The sequence below is a fragment of the Enhydra lutris genome, unplaced genomic scaffold, assembly GCF_002288905.1.
Source record: "Enhydra lutris kenyoni isolate GAN:26980312 unplaced genomic scaffold, ASM228890v2 scaffoldscaffold14, whole genome shotgun sequence".
NCBI classification, from domain to species: domain Eukaryota; kingdom Metazoa; phylum Chordata; class Mammalia; order Carnivora; family Mustelidae; genus Enhydra; species Enhydra lutris.
The window spans coordinates 25821603-25843161 of record NW_019154098.1 but is presented as its reverse complement, the minus strand read 5'-3'; positions in this window follow the sequence as shown (position 1 = coordinate 25843161).

Sequence of the window (21559 nt, the reverse complement as noted above, 5' to 3'; positions counted from 1 at the left end):
ATAAACATCGGGGTGCATGTGCCCCTTCGAATCAGTATTTTTGTATACTTTGGGTAAATACCCAGGACTGCAACTGCTGGATCATAAGGTAGTTGTATTCTTAACTTTTTGAGGAAGCTCCATATTGTTTTCCAGAGTGGCTGCACCAGTTTGCATTCCCACCAACAGTGTATGAGGGTTCCCCCTTCTCCACCTCCTCACCAACATCTGTTGTTTCCTGTGTTGTTAGTTTCAGCCATTCTAATAGGTTGAGAAGTGACATCTCATTGTAGTTTTGATTTGTATTTCCCTGATGACGAATCATGTTGAGCATCTTTTCATGCATCTGTTAACCATTTGTACGTTTTCTCTGGTTTATTCATTTCTTCTTCCCATTTTTTAACTGGATTTTTTGTTTTTTTGGGGTGTTGAGTTTTTGCTAAAGATTGCTTTACAGATTTTAGGTACTAACCCTTTATCAGGTATGTCATATGCAAATATCCTCTCCGAGTTCCGTAGGTTGCCTTTTAGGGTTGTTTGATTGTTTCCTTTGCTTTGAGAAGCTGTAGTATCTTTTCTTATCAGTTTAATATCATTGATCTTGATTAGTGCGTTTCATGGCATACCCTTGCATTTTGCACCTAAGGCTAAAACCTTACTTTTTCACCTACACCCAGCTCTTGCTTTCCTGTCCTGCTTCCCAGACTCCCTTTTCTGGTTTCTACTGGGAACTCATCATTACTCATCATTTGGCTCCTCTGTCTGTGTTTTCTGTTAATGCGCATTGCTAGAAGACTGAGGCAAATCTTCATTTCAAGGGCAGTTCTGGAAGAACCTGATCTAAAATAGTGAATATGCAGGACTTACATTATATCACAGATGGTGGACTCTTGGCCACTATTCTTTCTATAACATTTGACTTTGCTTGTTCAATGATTTTTCTGCTGCTGATCAAGTTCATTTCAAATGTATACACTGCTTATATCTTAGAAGAAATAAATTCATCTTTTTATACAATTTATAATAATTGCATTTGCTTTACATAGAAGTCAGCATTTATATTTTTGTCCCCATGAACACTATGAGTTATATACAATTGAATGCACGATTGATTTACATTCTACTGTTTATGTTTCCAAATCAGTCTTCTCACTGTAAACAAACATTTGCTGCTCTATAATCCTAACCACCTTAGACAGTATTAGAAACAAACAAGCAGACATTTGTTGCTAGTCAGATTAGGACACTTTATTTCAGAGTATAAATCAAGGTATATTAAAAAGACAAATTCATTTTCACTAACTAAATAAAAATGAAACTTACCATAACAATAAAAAGATACTGTAGTTTAGATTTTGTGCCATTAAATCAGAACAAACAAAAATGCTTACTCTAGAAGAATTTTATATCCTCAGGAACTGTGTCCATTTATGTAATGAATTAGATAGAATAAAGTAAAATGTGTGCAAGGTGTTTAAATTTTGTGGACATATGACACCAAATGATCAGTGTAAGTGAATTTTAGATATTTCACGTGGCTAAAATACCTTATTAAGTTACAAACTTTAAACTCAAAAGACTCACAAGCCTTTTGCATATAATTCATTCCGTACACAAATAGAAGGACTGCAGCTTTCAGATATCCGGAAGGAAACCAAAAGACACAGGTGGGAGATGGCTAAGTACGGGGGTGCTTCACCAAGCCCACTAGGGGGAGTTTCAGTATTTGAATGTGGTATCATGGGGTTTGCCATATGCTCAACCAGACCAGCCAGGAAAACTAGTGGAAATTGAATCTTTGAAGGATGGATCTCATACTTGTTTTTTAAACCATTAAATAAGGCTCTCAAAGCAGATTTCTTACTCTTAAAATCTTAAATTTCTCTTATCAAAGGGGTTCTGTTGGCTTTTTATTTATTAATCTAATACTGAGCTAATGCTGATGAATCAATTAATCTACTTATTTATTCACTTAATAAAATTTTATTGTATGATTTCTCTGTGCTAGATACGGTACTATTATCCAAGAGACCAACAAATAGGCAAAGTTAAGCAAAATTTTTGCCTTTAGGAAATTTGCAATTCTGTGGAGGGAAAAAAAAGTTTACAAAAGAGCCTTATCATTATTGTGATAGGAGACTACAAGGTTCAGTGCAGCATATTCAAGAGCATGTTATTCATTTTTCAAGGTCAGGAAAATGTCATTATCTAAAATCTGAAACTTAAAATATGAATAAGAATTTAGCTATGTCAAGTTGGATGGTTGAATGGGGGAGGCAGGGATAACATATGGATGAAAACGAAAATTCTACATGATTAGAGCGTGGGAACATAAGGAAGGGAAAATGAAGATCACTGTGAATTTTAGTTTTTTGATACAATGTTGTCATTCATAACATTTATTCAAACAGTCATTGAATTTATAAAATTTTATCTTTAAAAAATTTTTATCTTCAATTACTGTTAGATTGCTGTAATAAACTCCTAATTAGTCTCCTTAAATTTAGAATACACAATGGAATTTTGGATGCTGGCAAATATGGATTTGAGAAAAATGTCCACAAAGTTAGATGAGAAAGGAAAGTAAAGGGTAGGGAGGACAATGTAGAGAAATAATGAGATGGAAAGCCTTAATTATGTAAAGAAAAGGTGTAACTTACTGGGATAAAATAATTGGAGAATTAAGATGGTTTGACCAAATGAAACAGTTCAGTGGGTGATGGTAATGTTTAAGGTATGGTCATGGATGCATGTAGTGGAAGTGGAAGAAAAATAAAAACTTTTCCCAGAGATGAAGAAGTTATAAATGGAGAAGTCAAGGCATTGACAAGATTGTTCACACAGAAACTGAGTCATCCAGAAATAGGAAGAACCTGGAGTAGAAAGGATGCCTTTTATTTTTATTATTTTTATTTTTATTAATTATTTTTATTAACATATAATGTATTATTTGCCCCAGGGGTACAGGTCTGTGAATCGTCAGGCTTACACATTTCACAGCATTCACCATTTCACATACCCTCCCCAGTGTCCATAACCCAACCACCCTCTCCAAACCCCTCTCCCAGCGGCAACCCTCAGTTTGTTTGTGAAATTAAGAGCCTCTTATGGTTTGTCTCCCTCCTGATTCCATCTTGTTTTGTTTTTTCTTTCCCTATCCCCCAAACCCCCAATTTGCCTCTCAAATTCCTCATATCAGGGAGATCATATGATAATTGTCTTTTCTGATTGACTTATTTCGCTCAGCATAATACCCTCTAGTTCCATCCAAGTCATTGCAAATGGCAAGATTTCATTTCTTTTGATAGCTGCATAGTATTCCATTTTGTGTGTGTGTGTGTGTGTGTGTGTGTGTGTGTGTGTGTGTTATCACCTTTATCCATTCATCTGTTGATGGACATCTAGGTTCTTTCCATAGTTTGGCTATTGAGGACATTGCTGCTATAAACATTCAGGTGCATGTGCCCCTTCGGATCCCTACATTTGTATCTTTAGGGTAAATACCCAGTAGTGCGATTGTTGGGTTGTAGGGTAGCTCTATTTTCAACTTTTTGAGGAACCTCCATGCTGTTTTCCAGAGTGGCTGCACCAGCTTGCATTCCCACTAACAGTGTGGGAGGGTTCCCCTTTCTCCACATCCTTGCTAACATCTGTCATTTCCTGACTTGTTAATTTTAGCCATTCTGATTGGTGTGAGGTGGTATCTCATTGTGGTTTTGATTTGTGTTTCTCTGATGCTGAGTGATATTGAGTACATTTTCATGTGCCTCTTGGGCATCTGGATGTCTTCTTTGCAGAAATGTCTGTTCATGTCTTCTGCCCATTTCTTTTTTCTTTTTTTTGAAGATTTTATTTATTTATTTGAGAGAGAGACAGTGAGAGAGAGCATGAGCGAGGAGAAGGTCAGAGGGAGAAGCAGACTTCCCTTGGAGCTGGGAGCCCAATGTGGGACTTGATCCCGGGACTCCGGGATCATGACCTGAGCCGAAGGCAGTCATCCAACCAATTGAGCCACCTAGGCGTCCCTTCTGCCCATTTTTTGATTGAACTATTTGTTCTTTGGGTGTTGAGTTTGATAAGTCTTTTTAGATTTTGCATAGTAGCCCTTTATCTGATGTGTCATTTGTGAATTTAAAAAAAGATGCCTTTTATTTTTATAAAGGGGAAGGAAGATGGTAGTTGGGAGTGATTTAACAAATATGGATACAGAAGACAGTAAATGCAGATAATGCACACCATCCCAAGAATAGTAGTATTTTTTACTAGAGATTGACTGATGAATGTTCTTGAAGATATGTTGAAGTTAGAAAATATCATCATGGCTGTATTTTGATACTGAAATACCATCTATGAGGAATCTATAGTGAAAGAAACTCTTTCACTCTAAAAAGCTTTCATAAACCAATCATGAGGTACTCTCATATTTTTATTACATGATTATATTAAGTATTTGAAACAGTTTGATTTTGCTACATCCAAATATGAATATTTGAATTTTTTTATTATTAATTTATTCAGCAAATAGGATTTGATGTATACCATTTGATGAGACTATTGGGAATGCCTCAGTTGTTCATATGTAACAGAAATATCAAAATCCTTAGGTCATAAGTTTTTAACTAGGATTATGTTGAATAATGCAATTAAAGAACACAGTGTAATGCAAAATTGAACAGTGATCAGGAAAATGATTTATTTTATCAAGGTTGTTAAGAGAAATAGAATGTACTAAGTCACTACATTAATATGAAAAGTATACACATGACAAAAACATTATGGGTACATAGACTGAATGTTTGTGTCCTCCCCAAATTCATCTGTTAAGTTCTAATGCCCACTGTGATGGGATCTGAAGGTAGGCCTTTAGCAATTGATTAGGGCATACATATAGAATCCTCATGAATGGAGTTAGTACCTTTATAAAAAAGACCTTGAGGGATCCCTCTGCCCTTCTGCCAGGTGAGATTACTGCTAAAAGATAGCAGTCTATGAACCAGGAAGGAAGCTCTGACCAGACGTGGAATCTGTTAGCACCTTGATCTTGGGCTTCCCAGCCTTCGAAAACACTGAGAAATACATTTCTGTCATTCATAGGCACCCAGTCTATGGTACTTTTGTTATAGCAGCCCAAAGGGACTAAGATAATAGATAAACAGATAAGAAAAGGAAGATAAGACTGTAGAATTTTATATTTTTATGACCACAAGCACAAGGCATACTAAAAAGGTGGTTTGAATAAATACGCTAGGCAACAGACACATGAAGAGATGCTCAATATCACTCATCACCAGGGAAATACAAATTAAATGAGATAACACCTCACCCCTATCAGAATGGCAAGATTAAAAACTCAAGAAACAACAAGTGTTGGCAAGGATGTGAGAAATGGATGGGAGAAAAAGGAACACCTGTGTAGTTTTGATAAAAATGTAAACTAGTGTACCACTGTGTAAGACAGTAAAGAGGTTCCTCAAAAAATTAAAAACATAACTACCTTATGATCCAGTAATGGCACTATTGGGTATTGACCCAAAGAATATGAAAACACTAATTTGAAGGATGTATGCACCCCTATGTGTGTTGCAACATTATTTACAAAAGCCAATTATGGAAGCAGCCCAACTGTCCACCAATAGGTGAATGGATAAATATGTGAGATATATATAGATATAGTTATATATATATATCTCTACATATATATATCTACCTATATATCTATATATCTGAATATATATACATAAGTACACATACGATGGAATATTATTCAGTCATAAAAGAAAATGAAATCTTGCCATTTGCACCAACATGGGTGGATCTAGACAGTATAATGCTAAGCAAAATAGGCTGGTTAGAGAAAAGCAAATACCATATGATTTTGCTTATATGTGGAATTTTTTTAAAAGATTTTATTTATTTATCAGAAAAAGAGAGAGCAAGAGAGCAAGCAAGCAAAGTAGGGGGAATGGGAGGCAGAGGGAGAAGCAGCCCCCCCCACACACTGAGCAAGGAACACAATGTCAGACTCTATCCCAGGACACTAGCATCATGACCTGAGCCAAAGGCAAATGCTTAAACAACTAAGCCATGCAGGTGTCCCACTTACATGTGAAATTTAAGAAGCAAAACAGGAAGGAAGAAGACACAAACCACAAAATAGATTTATAACCATGGAGGACAAACTATTACCATAGGGGAAGTATGTGGAAGGATGGGTGAAATAGGTGATGGGGTAAAGATGAGCACTGAGTAATATATGGAATTGCTGGATCACTATAGTGTAAACCTGAAACTAATGTAACACTGAAAATAAATATGGTAGAATTAAAATAAAATAAAAAATAAATACATTATAAGAAATATAGACATAAATATCAGAAGAGAAAATTAAAAGGGTTTTAAATTGTTTCCTCTTAGAAGGGGTCATTTGGAGTGAAGAGAAGCTACCTACAGTTGTTAGAATGGCTCTCATCAAAAGACAAAAGGCAATGTTGTTGAGAATGTGGAGAAAAGAACACCCTGTGCACCATAGTGGGAATCCAAGTTGGTGGAGCCAATTGGAAACAGTACAGAGACCTCCCCCAAATTAAAAATAGAACCACTGTATGATCCATCAATCCCACTTGCAGATATATGTCCAAAGGAAATGATAATAAGATATTGAAGAGAAAACTGCTTTCCTGTGTCCATTGTACATTATTCAACTACAGCCAAAAAATGGAAACAACCTGTGTCCATCAATGGATGAATAGTATATATTATACACATCTATACTATATATATATGTATGTGTATGTATACATGCATAGTATATGTATGTATGTATATATAAACATACACGGTGTATATGAATATACATATACATGATTTAGACATCTCTCTCTATATATAGATATTATCTGTATATCTCTCTCATATCTATAGATAGATATACACCCCTCCCCCCACGAAATATTCAGCCATGAGAAAGAATGAAATCCTGACATTTACAACAACATGAATGGACCGTGAGGGCATTACGCAAAGTTAAAGAAAGTCAAACACAGAAAAACAAATACTACATGTTATCACTTATATCTGGAATCCTCCCCCCTTCAAAAAAGACAAAATCATTGAAACAGAGGTTATAAAAGTAGCTGGAGATTGGGAAAACAGGGAGAGTTGGTAAGAGGTTACAAACTTTCAGCTATAGGATGAATAAGTTCTGAGGATCTAATGTAAAATATGGTGATTAAGTTGTTGACACTACATTGTATAGATTAAATTTACTAAGAAAGTAGAACTTAAATATCCTCACCAAAGAAAGGAAGAAAAGAAGGAAGGAAGGAATGAAAGAAGGAAGGAAGGAGGGAAGAAAGAAAGAAAAAGGAAGAAAGGAAAGAAGGAAGGAAGGAAGGAAGGAAGGGGTAGGGGCGAAGGAAGGAAGGAAATAAAGAAAAAAAAAAAGAAAAGGGGACAAATATGTGAGGTGATGATGGATGGATTAGTTAACTAGATGGAGATGGAGGAAAGAAATCCTTTCACAATGTACCTGTATATCAGATCAACATGATGTACACTTTAAATATCTTGGGGCACCTGGGTGGCTCAGTGGGTTGAGCCTCTGCCTTAGGCTCAGGGTCCTGAGATCCAGCCCAGCATCAGGCTCTCTGCTCAGCAGGGAGCCTGCTTCCTCCTCTTTCTCTGTTTGTCTTTCTGCCTACTTGTGATCTCTGTCTGTCAAATAAATAAATAATTAAAAAATCTTACTATATGCCAATTATACCTTAATAAAGCTGAAAGAAAAATTTTTATTGTTTTGAAATCTATGTCTGTTACTGATTATATATATAAATAAATGTGTGCTTGTATCTATCTATCTATCTATATATATATATATTTTTTTTTTTTTTTTTGAGAAAGAAAGCATGTGTGCAAGTGGTGGGGGGAGGAGCAAAGGGAAAGGGAGAGAGAGAATCTTTTTTTTTTTTTAAGATTTTATTTTTTTATTTTAGAGAGAAAGCTGGAGCAGGGAATGGGGGAGGGGCAAAGGGAGAAGCACTCTTCCCCCTCTGCAGGGAGCAAGAAGAGGGGCTCAATCCTGGGACCCTGGGATCATGACCTGAGCCAAAAGCAGATGCTTAACAAACTGGGCCAGCCGGGTGCCCTTAGGGAGAGAGAGAATCTTAAGCAGACTCCATGCTCCATGCCCAGCCTGGAGCCTGACATGGGGCTCAATCTCAAGACCTTGGGCTCATGACCTGAGTCAAAATCAAGAGTTAGATGCTTAACTGATTGAGCCACCCAGGCTTTCCACTGATAAAGTAATTTAAAAAATATTTTAAATAGTTATGATAAAAGTCAAGTAAGGAAATTAGTTAATTCCCAGTATAACTGAAACTACTGCACATATTTTTAGAAAAAAAATTCAAAACTTATTTTTTATAAGGGAGGTAAAATAAGGGTAAATTTTGAAAAACAATAATTCTCTGTTTTAGTATAACAGCTGTGCTCTAAGCATATAAATTATTAATCTAGCACTTTCAGTCATGTTTCCTAAATAAAATTCCCTTATGTGATGAAAGAAGTGAACCCAAACTAATGATCAATATAGATAAACCGTATTCACTTACTAAGAATTACTTTTAAATTTTGTACTTATTTTAAGAAAAAAATAATAGTCCGGAGACAGAACAGAATCTAATCTGTGAAACATACACATTATATGACTTACATGTCATGTGAGTTATAAATAAGATGCTATGTAAGAATAGATGCATTTCTATTGTGTTAATCACCCAGAATTTGGAGGCTTGTTTCAAAATTAGTGTTATACCTAGAAATATATTTGCTATAAAAATCAAATGAGTAACTCTTAATATCAAAGTTATTTAAATAGATAGTATGAGCAGACATAGTACGGAAAAATACTATAAACATGTGTTAGCCCTTGAAGATGTGCAAATTTAAAAGGAGTTTTCCCTTCTGCTCGCAGGAGGTTGGCAAAATGTTTGTTAATAATGCATGTTGGAGGAGCGCCTGGGTAGCTCAGTGGGGTAAGCCTCTGCCGTAGGCTCAGGTCCTGATCTCAGGGTCCTGGGATCGAGCCCTGCATTGGGCTCTATGCTCAGCAGGGAGCCTGTTCCCCCCCCCCCACCCTGCCTGCCTTGCTGACTACTTGTGATCTCTCTCTCTCTCTCTCTCTGTCAAATAAATAAATAAAATCTTAAAAAACAATAATGCATGTTGGTGAAAGTGTAGGGGAAAACTGAGAATCTTGTATATTAGTGAGATAGCAATTTCTCCACATTTTTTTGGTAGGCAATTTTGTATAATATAGCAAATATTATAAATATTCATACAATTTACCTAGCAATCCTCTAATGTCTGTCCTTGAGAGATTACTCCCACAAATACATTGCATCCAGAATAAATATATTCAGTGCAACTTGGAAATCATGAAAAATAGAAAACACTCAAATATTGATCATTATTGAATTAAATAAAATATGGCAACTTTTTACAATAGCATACTATGTCATAATAAAGAAAAAATGAGGGAGATAACTATAAATGGATATGAAGTAATTTCCAGCACACATTCTTAGGTAAAATAAAAAAATACAGAGTATAATTCTTTTATGTGTATTAAATCTGTTTCTAAATAGAGGAAAAAGTGCATCAAACAATTTTAAGTGTTTGCCTCAATAGTACATTTTCACTTTTTGGAGAGCAAATTGTCTATGATGAAAAATTTATATTGATGGATCATGTTACAAATGTAAACCTCTTAGATCATAATCTTAATCTCTGTTGGAACAACTTTTATCAAAATATATTTCTCTCTTCAACATATCAGTTCCCTTAAGAGTATTATACATAAAAAGATGCTATGAATAGGCAAGGAAAAACCATCACCAAGATGAAGCTCCTCTCTGAAAATTTATTTAAATTAGTAGATCTCCTATATTTAATTATTAGTATTTGTTATTGCTTTTTGCCACATGTTATGCATAAAAATGAATATATCTTCTGCCTCTGTTGTTCTCTCTGTACCACTTAATGGAAGTGATAAAAAAGTGAGTGGACATAACTTTTCAGCAAATAGCATATTTAATTATTATTATAGTAAATCATTGATCTTCCCTGGTGACAGAGACCAACTATTCTCACTGGGATGTGGATAGAAAGTCCTGAAATAGGATGGATGTGTTTCCCTTCATGTTTAAAGATTTCTAATTATGGCACATGCATCCTTTACATAATAAATCAACATTAATGATAGCAATCAATAGTGGCAGTGTGCATTCATTTATTATCTCAGTGGATATTTTCTTCCAGAGTGTGGTACAAATAACACAAAAGTGTAATTTACTATCATCCGACAGCATAATCAAAGAAATCTGACAATATCTCGGGGGAAAAAAATGATTTGAATCAAGTTTTATTTTTACTGTTACAACATTATTTCTCAAAAGCTAATTCTTTGTCTAAATCCATTCAACTTGACCACCTTCTGACTTTTATCCGAGGAACTATTTCATTTCTATAAATTACAGGTATTTCTGAGCAAGTTTAAAGAAAAATATTAGGATATACTACATGAAAGCAGATAACATATAATTAATTAACCCTAGAAAAATCATGGTAATTCACACATCTTTACCTCGCCTTGTGAAATAGACCTGTGTGTGTGTCTGCGTGTGTGTGTGTCTCACATACCATAAGCAAACCTTTGGATATTGAACTGTTATTGTCCCATCCATTGACCTTGATTCAGAAAGAGTGACATTAATACCCAAATAGATTCAAGGAAGGTGAAAAACTATTCCTCTTGTTTGAGAGAATAAAATATAGTATACTGAGAACAAACTCCTCGGTTATTTTTTTCACGTTACTTTGACTAAATAAGCAAATCTGCTTATTTCATTAAACATATAATTACCTTGTGCTAGTTAATCCGGTTTCATCCTTTCCTTTCCATATGCACATATCCCTTAAAGTCTCCTAGAGACCTGCAGTTTAGTTATAACGTTTGTGGATTATTCTAGTGTTTACATCTCTCTTCCTAACTTCTTTCCTCCCAGCTAACTTCTTTCCAATGTTGCCAACAACCATAAATTCAGCGTATGCCTGAAATTATTCTTCTGCAAACTACATTTTTCTATGTTCTCCATTTTGTTCATGACATTACCATCTTTCCAATAATTCAGACTTAATAGGGTCTTATTAGTACCTTTCTTCTTTCCCATTCAATCCCATTAACACAGAGTGAATGGCTTTCATGTTTCCACTACTGAGAGACACCAAGATTTTAAGCCACATTCTGTTGTCTTATACTTTTTGATCTGGCGGGAAAGGCAGACAACCAAAAAGTTACTGTCCTTTAAGATAATGTTGTATAAATATCCAGAAGCAGTGTGATAGCATATTCCAGAAACTTGTAATTGATTTTGGGGGATATGAGGAGAGACAAGAAGAGACTGAGCAGAAGTCAAGGAAGTCTTCCCATCTATTACCATAGTACACCAAGTACTGACAGTTGCATCTCTGGAAGATTCCTTGCTTCTCTCATGCATTCTACCATTTAAAGAAATAATTCTAATTGAGGCTCGCATTACACGTAGAATACAATCATCATCTCTTATCTAAGTTGCACTTTTAATGGTTTCATTTACCCACCATCAACCACTAAAGCAGATGGTCATCCTCAGAAATTCAATAGTAGCCTCATTATTCCCATCACTTCATGTCATCCCATACACATTTTATCATCTCACATTATCACAAGAAAGGTGAGTGCGATACAATGAGATATTTTGAGAGACAGAGTGACAGAGCATATTCACATAACTTCTAGTACAGTATATTGCTATAATTGTTCCATTTTATTATTATTGCTGTTAATCTCTTATGGTGCCTAATTTATAAATTTATAAATTATTAATTATTAATTTATAAATTAAACTTTATTATAAGAATGAATGAATATATATACATATATGTATGTGTGTGTGTATATATATATGTATATATATACACATACATATATACACACACACATACATATATATAGTTTGGTACTATCCGCGGTTTCAACCATTCACTGGGGGTCTTGGAACATATCCCCCAAGGACAAGGAGGGACTACTGTACATTGTTGCAAAAGCACAAAGATTCTTTTCCTCTTATTTCTATTTTATTCCTGTATACTCTTTCACAGGAGTGTCAGTTGTTAGTCATCTTGGTATTTTCTATATACTTGCTCTTAATACTCCCCTATTAGATAAGCTGAAATGTTTCCTACTGCTCACAGTCTATTATTCAGTCCATAGACTGACCTTATTGTACAAGTCCAATTCACACTTTCTAAGGTTGTTCCATCAAATATGGCAGTCACCAGACACATCCGGATATTGGAATTTCAAGTTAAAGTAATTACTAATAAATATAATTATAAATTTAGTTCCTTGGTCACCCAAGCCACATTTCAGGTTTCAAAAGGTGTATGTGGCCCGTTGCTATTGCATTGGATCACACGTACAGTGAATATTTCATCCTTTCAGAAAGTTCTATTATACAGTGCTGATCTAATTTCTCACAGAACTGAAGTAATTTTTTTTCCCTCTAGGTACCTTTTAAGTGCCTCACCCGTGTGACTTTGCGCCCTCTGATTTTTCTTCCTCAAATGGCTTTTCTTCTATTTCTCTTGGTTTAGACAACATTTATCTTTTAAGATCCAGTTCAAGATCATTTGATTTCTCCTCTGTAAAATTTTTCCTGATCCCTATGCCCAGAAGTGAGTTTTCATTACCTGATTTTCACAATTTTTCAGTCTTGCTTTGACATTTACACTTTATATCTTGCATTATAGATATTGGTGTATGTCTTATTTATCTACTTGAGTGTATGCTCTCTAGCCACAATATTTTATATATGTTCCCATTTTCTACATCTACCACATTCTTGCTATATAATCGAGTATTTATTAAATGATCAGATTATAGTTGAGTTTGTCTTAGATTTTACTTGTGACATTCATATCTATAATTTCTTTTAATCTTGAGCAAAAGATTTGGAAAGAGAACACTTGGAGGCTTATGATAAAATATCTGAAGGATTGTAATGTTATTACTTTTATGTACTTGAACAAAGACAAAATGCTTAAAAATATAATTAATCCATTATCTCTCAATGAAAGAACATGTAATTAGTCTATGAGAGGTTTAGGAAAATCCCTACTGGCAAAAACTAGCAGCATTAAAAAAAGTCAAGAAATAGGTTCAGTCAACTTTTCATTCTACTTTGATATTTATTTTCAAAATATTGATAATCCAGGTGCCTTGTAATCTGATTTCCAATTAAACCACTTTTCTTCTCAAAGATGCTTTTTATCAGGTGGCCTTGTGTTTTCAGTACTTTCAACTTGTTTTCAAACACATCAGTGTTTCTTCTAGATCATTTCAGTCAAACAAATTCCTAAAAATAAAGATTTCAATGGTCTGATTATGTCTTAAATCATATGAATCTTAGTCTACAAACTCCAATGTGCAAGAAATGTAATTTAATTTAATTTTCTTATAACTATACCATGTCAAGCAGGAGTCCTTATTCTACCACATATTACACTCATAATTACTGTTAGCTCAGAATGTTTGCATTTTCCTAAGACTTTGTGTAAGTTCTGGAGGACTTAGGAAGTGCAAAACCATGGCTGGAGAGATAAGTGGTAGTGGTTGGTTCATAAGCAACTTGATTCTCATTCACATAGGTGTTCCTACCTAACTGTTTGATACAGGATATTTATCCATATTAGTTGCCTCTATGCTATTCTTGACCCCTAATCAAAAGTTCCTCCTTCTTTGATTCACCCTCTGTATCATATATGTTCCTCTCAGGGGCACAGAAAACATTCTAATCTGTACTTCCCCTGTGTGGCCATTGGAAACTTACATCGTGGTTCAAAGTCCTTTACTATAGTGTGTCATTTTTGGTGATATAGTAAACATTTTATTTCTCCTGATCCTAGCTGCTGGGAATTCTGAGACCATGTCAGGATTTTTTTCTAGGGGAAAAAGTTGTTAGCCACTTTTATTCTATTGCTTCTGCCTTGTGTTAGTTACAGACAATACTGATTTTTTTGCCCCACACTAGGATTTTCCTGAAAATAGGAGCATAGTACATCTCTGCTCCTTATGGCTGAAAATCTGGTGGAGCTCCGCAGTCTTCTCTTATGTAAAGCTGGGACTTCAATTGGATTTCGGTGGAAGACATGATTAAGGACCATCTATATTTCAACTGACTTTTTTTTTCTTCTTTGTGGAGACCACCAGCCTGCCTAGTCTACTATTGCACACATTACTTCTCTAAGGAATATTTTTTTTAAACTTGAAAGTGAATAACTGATTTCCATGCTTTGCTATATGTCAGTTCACAAATTGGCTCCATCCAAAGAAAGCAAGTGAAGACTGAAGAAAGAGGCAGACCATTCCAGATTGGTAGATGACCATGGCCAATCTACCTAAGATGGTGGCAATGTTGGGCATTACCTTGTTTAATGCATGTGGCTTTTTTACTGGCCATACTGGGCTGTTGAAACACAACGGGCAGAGCGCACAATACTCACTTGGTGCAGTTCTTGGATAGTTTCTCTTACTTCCCATTGCTCCACAGGCAACTTATATTGGTTGACAGTTACCACTCTGAAGGCAGTAGACTTACTGGTTCCCAGTTTTTCCTCAACACTAGTAATCAAACTAGTGGAAAGTGGAATTCACCAATAAAGCTTTGCACAGAGTTTGACCTTGTAGAATATCAATGCCCAATATGTTCACTGGTATTGCAGAGATAAAAATATTGTGTTCTGTTGGGGAAGAATGCCCCTTTTGCAGTGTCAGACTCCCCTGACCATAACTATTTGCCCTTTGTATCCTTTGATGGTGCCAAGGGGGTCAGAAAATTTCTGAGGGTTACAATATATTGAGTATATTTGTCTTCAGTATAAACCAGAGTCATAATCTTTTATTTCTGGGACATCAGTGAATAGTGAACTCAACATGAGGACTCCAATCACTTCCAATGGCCCTCATCTGGAGACAATGTTGGCCTGCATCCTATATCTAGGACATAGAAAACACCCACCCTGAATAGGACTGTATCTCAGAGGCTTCTGCTAGGCCAGAGAGGGCATGGGGAATGATAGGGCAAGTGGGATAGGTCTGAGGTTTTAAAGCTTTCCATAGGCTGACCAACAGAGCATTGGGCTGCCGGTATACTTTTTTAGGTGGTATCCCAGCAGCGATAACATCAAACCATTATTTGCTTCCAGGTTACTTTTACCAGACCCTTTACAGCTGATAGGGATAGCCTTTTGGCTTTTTGAGTTTCCTCTTTGACTTGTGTCTTTCCCACAGCATGTACCCATTCCAAGGGTTCATCAGTTTCTCCCAATCAACAGTGGATTGCCCAACAACATAAATGTCTTATTCCCATGACCGGGGTCACCATGAATATCGGAGTCCTACACCAAGTGCTGGGGTCAGACTGAAGTGTCCTGCATTAACTCCTGCAGGGAATACAGCCCAATCAGGGCCTTCAAAGATAGGGACATAAGTGGCCTGTCTCACTCCCAACTCCCTAACCCTGCTGTAGACTTCCAGGTCCCGTATGCCCAGGGAGATCCTCCTCATTAGACTAAGCCTCCTTGTAGGATGGAATAATCAATCTATAAGGGACTGAGTGTCCTGAAACTCCCAAGAGCCATGCAGGCACTGCCAGAGGATGGGGGGTATGGTGATAATGCTCATTTTCTCTGCCCCCTGTATACGAGAGAAATGCCACTGTCCCCAATCCCAGTGTATCCCATAGGTGCTTTAATCATGTCTGGATGTTTTTCCTGGCCTTTTGCTGGGAGTTGGCAGTTATATCCTGAACTGGCGGCTGGCTTGGGGTTGTCACTGTGCTTTTGCTTTCTCTTGTATTAGAAATCAGAAGGCAGGGGACATTTCATCTCATTGTCAGTCACTTTCTCAGGGATTCCACCTCTTAACGTCTTATTCATGCTTTGCCACAAACGTTCGGACCATGCTCTGTGACAGCTTGCACCCTCTTAACTTTACAAAACGCATGGTAAATTCTCCAACTTATTATCCTGCTCTCCCACCTTGTCTGCCACCCTCTAAACTAGTAGAATAGTGAATACCCGCAGGTCCTTCTCTAACATGAGCTCTTCTTCCCAATTTCTAAGTGGAGCTTCGACTCCTAATCGGTCATCGAGATCCAACAGAACTGCCCACCGCGCAGCCGTGGTTTCCTCTTGAGGACTGTGCCCTGCGCGGTTCCCACCAGCTGTGCAGACAAGCGGGCGTTTCCTGTGGTTCCAAACTCACGCGAGGTCCAGGGGCGTCCAACATACGGGTCACTGCTCCTCCCGGGAAGGTCGAGGGCCCGCCCAGGATTGCTCTCCTGATTCCTCTCTCCTAAGATCCTCGCTGGCTTGCCAGCTGTGAGTTTGCGAACTGGGTCCTGCAGGTGGAGAGCTGGTAGGGACACAGACAGAGGCAGACCACTCCAGACTCCTACGTGGCCGTGTGGATAAGCGAGGGTGATTACATACCAGGCTTCTCCTGGGCCATGCAAGAAGAGCAGATCTCCCCACCGCCGGCAAGCATTATGAAAGTTTATATAGAGGCCTTAACGGGCTTCAGTCACATGTGCCATCCAGAGGGCCCGGGCACATTAGTATCTGGAGGCTGTGTGCTTGAAGAAGGCTCAAAACTGCGGGAATGGTAGGCAGAACATGCATTCCAAGGACTAGGGAAGGAGTGAGGAGTCTCCAAACGCCCTTGTCCAGCGCACAGGTCAACGGGTGGTCGCTTCCTCTCCACGACGTCCTCCAACATTGTATAATCTTTCCCTCAAGGTAAGAAATGTTGCAGATTGAGCCGCTTATAAAAAGGGGAGGACGATAGTAAGATAGTGAGGAAGAGGGAAGGATGGGGCTAACGTGAATACCAAATACCAAAATGCAGCATTGGTAATCCACTTAAACCGTTGAGTAAACTAACATTTTATTCAGAACCAATTTTATTTTTATTTTAATTTTTAAAAAGATTTTATATATTTGAGAGAGAGAGTGAGACAGTATATGGAGGGGAGGGGCAGAGGGAGAAGTAGGCATCCCACTGATGCCAGAGCCCAGGACCCCAGGATCATGACCTGAGCCAAAGGCAGATGCTTAACCACTGAGCCATCCAAGGGCCCACCAGAACCGATTTCAATTCAGGCTTTCTGTTGAGAACTTTCCAGCATATATTATAATTTCAAAATAATGCACGAAAACAGAAATCTGATACTTCATTTGAGGCTCAGAGGCTAAACCTTTTGCTCAGGATCCCTCAGCTAGTGAGTGGAAAAGGTGAAATTTGAACCCAAGGCTTTTCTTTCCAAGTCAGGTCCCATAGCTTACCTTGATCCCTCCGGACTGCATTGACTACATTAAGCATTCACTAGATAATTGTTAAATCCTTTAATTTATCTTTATGTATAAATGCCAGTGATTTTCAAAGACTTCTTTAGTATTCCCAGCATAGAATGAGTATAGAATAAAGCAAAGCTTTGTGTATTTATTCCAATATAAAATCATGCTGCTTTATTCCTAGTTTGCTGTTGCAGAAGAACCTATCCATTTTTCAATTAAGGATTTATTACTGTAATAAGATAAAGAGGAAAGTATATTTTTTCTGCTTTAATTTTTCTGATCACAATATGAATGTTACTTAAGGCAGTGTACTTTGTGGTGGGATCCAGATTTTTCATGAGTTCACCAAGGCCATTTCTTCTTATTCTTCAAAATGATGAAGTGAATTCCAACAAGATACTTTATTTTATGACATAAAAAAGAATTTTCAATTAACTCTTAAAATTAAGTCTCACCATAGATAAGCACTCCCTTAAGTAAACTCTTGAGTGCAATGGGGAAAATTTAAAGCAGGTAAAAATATATATTATATCTAATATAAATCATATAAGAAATATTTTATCTCTGGTACATATAGTGAAATCAACTCATGGGAAATAACATTAAAAGCAGCTTTAGAAATAATGTAAAATCATTTTAAGCTAAATGTAATTCTCTAAAAAATGACAAGTTGACAGTTTAAAGAGCCTCAAGCTTCATCCTGCCAATGTTCATTTCTCTTCTGCTTTTTCATTTGAAGATGCTTCTAAAAGATAGGCATCATCAAAAGTATTCCTGGCAATGCTAAGCACATCAAGAAGATAGTTTTCCTCGTTTCCAAATTTGATGAAGTACAGAGTCAACTTTTTGATTTATCTTTAAAGATGTGCAAATATTCATCTAAATACTGATGTCATTAGAAGGCCTTTTCTAATTCTGTGAATATGTCTCTTCTCAAAAGTCTTTTTTGACATTGACAGTATTGAATAAATTGATTTCTTTTGAGAGAGGAAAATCTTTCAACATAATGAGAATAACCATAACACCAAAAGATGCATATCTCTTAGATAAATAAAAAATAAAATATGAAATACATAAATATGAAAAGATATGTTCATTTTGTCTATTAATTTATAAAATAAAACAATCATTTCTATTAAAATTACTAGTTGATCCTGCAAAAAATTGAAACCTTTCTTCTAAACTAATTAATACATTGAATATGCTTATATTTGCATATTATAGTTGCAGTATATATTTCTACCCTGTTGGGTAACTTAGAGGCAGCTTGTTTCTCTTATAATATGAATAGGTAGATGCTTTGTCCTTGGCTAGATACAAAGGGAAATTTTGAAAATGGCAGAAATTTTAAAAAATATATATCAATGGTCTCATCTCACATGTTATCTCCCCTTCATGTCTTGAAATTAATATTGCACAAGAGTTCAGACATATCTGCTTCTTTAAGTGAGATTCTCCTCTTAATATAAAATGTGTAAGTATGGAAAGAGAAGGATGATTTACAACCAATGTTTTCCTTCATTTTTACTATGTTTCATATGTGTGTTGAATGCTGAGTATTTAAAAGATGGTTGCTAAAGATATGGTTTTAAAAATCTCATGGTGTAGGAGTGGGAACCGACGTGGCAATATAGACATGATCAAGGGTAATGCTTGTAATTGTAGTATGAATACAGTGCTATAAAAAACACAGATCATATTAGTTACTATACTGCCTTGGAAGAGTCAGGTGAAATGACATGGGAATTGCTTAAAGAATAGTGAGATTTTTGTTGTTACAAAAGTGAAGGAAGGGTATCACAGGCAGGAGTTAGTATGTGGAAATGAGGAATAGTGAAATGTCACTTTGGATTTTGTCTTCTATAAAGAAGATACTTGTGTTAAAGACCAGTTGGATATTTTATAAGTACAGTTCATTTTTTTCCCTCCCCGCAACTCTTTCTTCCTTTCATTCTTTCTAAAAGATTTATTTATTTATTTTAGAGAGAGAGCACAAATGAGTGAGAGGAGGGGCAGAGGGAGAGAGGAAGAGAGAGAATCTTAAGGAGATTGTCAGCTGAGTGCTTGACCTAGGGCTTTATCTCATGACCCTGAGATCCTGACCCGAGCTGAAATCAAGGGTTAGGTACTTAACTGATTGAGCCACCCAGGCTCCCCTTCTTTTCTTTTATTTAAATAATTTCAAAAAAGACATGATTTTTTTTTTTAAGAGTTAATGAACAATAGCTCACATATCATACAGTCTACCTGTTTAAAATGCAGAATCCGGTGGTTCTTAGTATTTCAAAAATATATGCGTCCATCTCCACCACAGTAAATTTTAGAACATTTTCTTCACTTTGAGAAGAAATCTCATATTCTCTAATTATCTCCATCCTATTTCCCTGCCCTATTCTCCCAATCCCAAGCAACCATTAATCTACTTTCTACCTATATTGATATTCCTATTCTAGACTTTCATATGAGTGGAATCACATAGTATGAGCTCTTTTGTGACTAGCTTCACTACTTAGCATAATGCTTTGAAGGTTCATCCATGTCTTACCATATATTTGTACTTCTCATCTTCTGTGACTTAATAATATAATAATTTTTCTTTATATATATTATGTATATATAGGCTACATTTATATAAAGTATAATACATATACTTTCATTTTATATATACACACACACACACACACACACACACACACACACACATACTACATTTTGTAAGTCAGTGCAGTCAGTGCATCCATTGCTGGGCATTTGGGTTGTTTTCACATTTTGCTTATTATGATTAATGATGCTATAAACATTGTATACAAGCTTTTATGTGAATATATGTTTTCACATCTCTTGCATATGTATCTAGGAGCGGAACTGTAGGGTCATAGTGTTTAATCTTCTATGCTCTATGTTTAATCTTAAAAACCTACGTACTATTTTCCGAAGTGGCTGAATCATTTTACATTCTCAGCAACAGTAAATGAGGGTTCGAATTTCTCCACATTCTCAGTAATGGTAATTGTATCTGATTTTTAACTTTTACTCTAGTGAGCATCAAGTGGTATCCCATTGTGGTTTTGATTTGCATTTAATATTTTTTGTTTGAAAGTCCATTTTTTTCTAGAATTAGTGTAGCCATTCCAGCTTTCCAGTGGTTACTATTTGAATGATATATATTTTTCCATTATTTTACTTTCAGTCGATTTGTGTCTTAAATCTGTGTCTCCTGTAGATAGCGTATACTTGGGTCATTTTTTTTTCCCCATTCAGTCTAACAGTCTTTTGACTGGATTGTGTAATCCATTCACGTTTAATGTTAGTATTAATATAGTTGAATTGATGTTTGCCATTTTATATTTTGTTTTCCATCTCTCTCTTATCTTTTTTGTCCCTCTATTTCTTTTTCATTGCTTTTTTTTGCATTAAATACATATTTTTAATCTAGCATTTTAATTCCATAGTTTTTTTGATGGTTAATTTCGTGTGCCAACTTGACTGGGCCACAGAGTGCCTAGATACTTGTTAAGCATTATGCTGAAAGTTTCGATGAGGGAGTTTCTGGATGTGATTAACATATCAATTGGCAGACTAAGTAAAGCAGTTAGTGGCCCTCTTTGTAGGTCGGGCTTCAACCAATTGACTGAAGGTCTCAAAGAAAGAAAGTGGGTAAAAGAGAATATGCTCCCTTTGCTTGACTGTCTTCCAGCTGAGATTTCAGTCTTTGCCTTCTGACTCTCCCTCTGAATGGAACTTTCATTATCTGCTCTCCTGGCTCGCAGACCTTCAGACTTAGACCAGAAGTGTATCATCAGCTCTCCTGGGTCTCCAACATATTACAATGTATCTTCTCAGTTTGTATAGTCATTTGAGCCAGTTCTTTATTGATAGTCTATCTGTCTATCTATGGAAACTAGATATATAGTTTACACACAGACACATATAAATATATAGCAGTAGTGTATATATAGCAAGTGTGTGTGTGTGTGTGTGTGTGTGTGTGTGTGTGTGTATGCAACTACACATGTAAATGTGTATACTATATATAAAGCAACTATATATGTTCTCCAGAGAAACAGAACCCACAGGATATAGATAGCTAGATTCTAACTATCTACCTATTAGCTATCTATCATCT